Source organism: Brachyhypopomus gauderio, chromosome 12, assembly GCF_052324685.1.
Source record: "Brachyhypopomus gauderio isolate BG-103 chromosome 12, BGAUD_0.2, whole genome shotgun sequence".
Lineage (NCBI taxonomy): Eukaryota > Metazoa > Chordata > Actinopteri > Gymnotiformes > Hypopomidae > Brachyhypopomus > Brachyhypopomus gauderio.
In genome coordinates, this window is record NC_135222.1 from 15,471,319 (window position 1) to 15,475,925 (window position 4,607).

A 4,607-nucleotide genomic window follows, 5' to 3' on the forward strand; every position below is an offset into this window, starting at 1 on the left:
GTTTGGCGACGGGGCGCGTATTTATGTTCGTGTGCGACGAGGGCGGTGGGAGGATCCCCTCCTGCCCGTACTGGTCCAACGCAATTATCGGGAAAGCTACGGGGTGACCACAGGGAAACAGCACCTGCAAAGTCATTCATCATCATTGATATGTTATGCTACAACCGTGGGTAATTCTTCATTGCATCCATTTCACCCTCAATTAATGGTAAAGTCATATATAAGTTCATACACTATGCGTTATTTATTATGAGAAAATATTAAACAACCTACTAAAATGCAAATTAAATGAAAACACACAAACACGCGTGCGCCCGAAACCACGTAGGGCCTACGCATAGTAGGTATATAGCCAGAAAACTAAAAATATCAGAGAAAGTTGAGCCTGTAACTCGATATGAAGCAATTAGTGGTTGCCACTATCTGATCTACATTAGCTGTAAAGTTTAAAGTGAAGTTTTCATTCATTCGTGTTATATTTTAATACACTTTAAAAGTTCATTTTTTCTTTGTTGTTGTTTTTTTTTACAATTCACAAGGCAAGACTAAAAAGGGGGAGAAAGCATTGGGTGATGGTGTAGGCGAAGGATAAGCAGAAAACTGCTAACTAAATGTCTTTACTAAATGTTTTTTATGTACTTAAATCCTAAATAAATAAATCTAAAAGCCCAACTTTTTATTGGTTAAACTCTTTAGCCTGTATTTCTGATATTTTTAGTGCAACAGCAGCTAGTAAATTGTAAAGGCTCTACACAATACCCAGGATTGTAATAGTTGAGTGCAAAATTGGCTGGCATAATTCAAATGGTATGCGGAGACCTGTAAATCGAGGTGCACTGTCTAAACTGTCCATGTCTGCAAGACATGTAGTCACCGAGTTGCGTAAAAGCTAAATAATCTGAACAGCTGCAGTTTATATATTAGGATCTATTTTTTAAACAGTCATTATGCAACCTGGGAAGAATAATATGTTATGCGAGATACCCAAGATATAGACTACACCTTTTGCGTATTGCAAGATTTTTTTCAGCATTTTCAGAATACGACTGAACGCATTGATCGGACACGGTCTGTCCAAGCCTGCTCGGAGAAAATTTGCCTGGGCTGTCAAAGCGCTTCTGTATTTCGTCAGCGCCAAGGGGAAAAGTTCATGCTATCGGGCCAGCCCCGGACTGAAAGGGGAGGGGAGGACCGGTCTCATCATGTTCTTATTAAACCGGGGCAACGCATAAACATATTCGGTTTTATTACTTAAATGCGGGATTCAAGCGATGCTTTCAGCGTGGCATTTTGTTGGGTTACAAGCTCCTCTAGCTGATCCTGTGTAATATCAACACCAGAGTCTGCCCGAGACAGCAGATCATTCTAGAGAGAACATAAACTACCCCTGCTCGCGCAAAACAGGCAGCGAGACTCATTCATCTTCGTAAGATATTATTTTTCCACCTTTATGAGTTTACCTGTCTACAAATGTGACAGACAACCTTAGTCACAGCCTGACCCGTGTATTTACCGCTGATTCATGAAGTCTCTTCTCTTCCGAATGGCTGACCTGTTCGTTCGCCTTGTTTACTCCTGATTCACCGGCTGAGCTATTGCACCGCACAGCCTACCCGTTAAGCGGGGGTGTATGTTTGAAGAACAGAGGGGATGTATTTGCGCAGTGTGTGCCCAGTGATGGGGCAGTTTGACAGTAATAATTGCCCAATGGTTTACGTGCATTAAGAATAGTGCAATATTCTTATATTCTTTTCTGTTTTTTGAACACAGGACCCCATCCTGAACACTGGACCCCATCCTGAACACAGGACCCCATACTGAACACAGGACCCCATCCTGAACACAGGACCCCATCCTGAACACAGGACCCTATCCTGAACACAGGACCCTATCCTGAACACAGGACCCCATCCTGAACACTGGACCCCATACTGAACACTGGACCCCATACTGAACACAGGACCCCATCCTGAACACTGGACCCCATCCTGAACCCTGATTCAACTAGTGGGACGTGGACTCCCACTTGTTGCCCTTGCATCTTTGGGGAGTCATATATTTCTTCCTTTATAATAATTCACCAATCCTCCTACTTCAGAGAGGGAGTGTTCATATGTGTGTGTGTGTGTGTGTGTGTGTGTGTGTGTGTGTGTGTGTGTGTGTGTGTGTGTGTGTGTGTGTGTGTGTGTGTGTGTTATGGGGAGGTGTTTACCACCGGTTCCCTGTTTTTGTCTAGCAACAAAAATATCAACTGCTAAAGATGTATATACACTGACTGTCTACTCTAGGTTTGTGGTCCAAGTGTGTCCTTTGAGTGTGTGGTCTAAGTGTGTCCTTTGAGTGTGTGGTCTAAGTGTGTCCTTTGAGTGTGTGGTCTAAGTGTGTCCTTTGACTGTGCACTCTGTTGTGGAAGTTGCATGACTCCTCCGAAGTGTTCCAAGAGTCATTTGCAGTTCTCACCCCTTTACCCAGCTCAGAAGATAATGATCTCATTGAAAATAAGATAATATTCTCATTGCAAAGTTTCTGGAAGCTAAGAGAGATGAACCCTGCTTCCCAGGCTGTGTCTGAGAAGTTATCATTTGACAAAAGTTTATTATATCTCAGTTTAGTCCAGGAATGTTTAGAAATTACAGCTAATATTCAGGAGACACAGCTGTGTCATGTGATACCTGTGGTTGGTTCTTATAACATGGAAACAGCCCATGTCTTCACCCAGAGTGAAATGTAGGCATTTGGGTATTTTATCACAGTAATTAATTTAATTTTGCAATCATGGAATGTTCGAATTAGCAAACAAACTGTCCAACAAATATTAAAGGACCAATCTCAGGCATTCCAGATGAGTGCTCCGTGGAGGCTTTTGATAAATTGCAGCATTTCCATAACTCGGCGAAACAAGCCCAATACAGACTGATGTTTCTGCATGTCACATCAAGGGTCACCAGCCTTTATGGTGCACGCTGCACTCATAATGAGCATCATTATATTGGAGATGTATTAATTCTGTCAGTACGGTGCATCTTGTACTACTGACCTGAGGTCAGAGGTTCAGAGAATGGAACAAGCGCATTTGTAGAAACTCAGGAATCCAGGCCTAGATGTTCTCCTGTCACGGTTAGCCCCACTCCCATCTGTCACTCACATCTTTGTTTTTGTTCTCCACGTGTCTATGTTTTGGTTTCCCTTGTGTTTCTCATGCCACTTCCATGCCATTTGTAACCCCATCTCATGATTATCATTCCCACTTGTTTCTAGTTGTTTCCCTTGCCAGTTCAGTGTATTTGAATTGTTGGATGTATTAGTTTGTTTGTATCTGGCTCTTAGTAAGTGTTGAAATCATTCTTGTTGTTTGTCTATGTAACCCGTCAGTTATTTCCAGTTTATGTTGTTTTTTTTCTGTCTAGTTTCCCTTTTGTTTTTTACTATGGATATTCTTGTTGCCTTTGTTAGCCTAGACCGTGACCCTGACTCTGTTTGTGGATTTGCCCTCAATAAACCTCACTATTCCCAGCATGATGCTCCATGATGCCCCTAGCGTTACATCCTGGAAGATCTTGACAGGTTCTGGAGAGCCATACTGGATGTGTTTATGTTGTGTTTATATCAAGTTGACATCAGCCAGCTATGTCAGTTCTCCTCCTGTGATATGTATTGGTAAGGATGGAGATGGACCACAGGCCCATACATTACCCAGACTGCCTAGCAGATAAATGGCTTGCCCTCTTCTCAAATAAAGGGAGGTGCATAAACAAACAGACAAACAGAGAACAAAATACAGCTGCTGATGACGTTAAATATGTATGGCTAGATTCAAACTTGTACTGAAAACTTGTGAATTATTTCCATTCTGTTATCTCCCTGGGGATCTATTGATCTGTCAATCTGTCAATCAAGGAGGAGGTATGAAGGGCACATCTGATATATCTCCCAGAGATGGCAGTGTGATAAAAAATGTCACCCTATGACGCCAGGTATGAACCACATATGGAAACTGCTCTATGGCTTTTACTGTGAATGGTCTGTTTACCTCTTTTCCCTTATTCACTAAGGTCAGTGATTGAGCAGTGAGCTGCTGACACAATTTTGAAAAGCACTAACATTTGTGATAATGCCACTGTGATATTATTACAATATAATTATAATGGCCATAGCACTGTTGTTTCACCATAGCCTTTGTTTCACTACTTTGTTTGGATGCAGAGAGAAAAGTTAGTGTGCAGTACTAAAGTAGCAGAAAGACTCATCCTGATTCCTATGACCCCACCAGTATGAAAGAGTTTCAGAGCAGAATACATTTCTTGTCTTTAAAATTGGACAAACACGGCTGTTTGGTCTCTGGCCCCAAAGCCAAGTACAACAGAACACAACCGGGTTACAGATTTTTGTCCATTTCCAGTGATTCTAGCTGATTCTGCCCAGGTGTGTTTGACCAGTAGTGCAAAACTAGACAGTTCAGAGGTAGAGACTGTGGGCCATAGACTGTGGACCATGGAGCTGTGTCGCCACAACCACCTTCACCTCCACCCCCACCCTTCCTCTCCACCCCTCTCCCCTCCCTGAGCTCTTCTCCTTAGGTTTTGGAACTGATGCGGGACTAAAGAGGA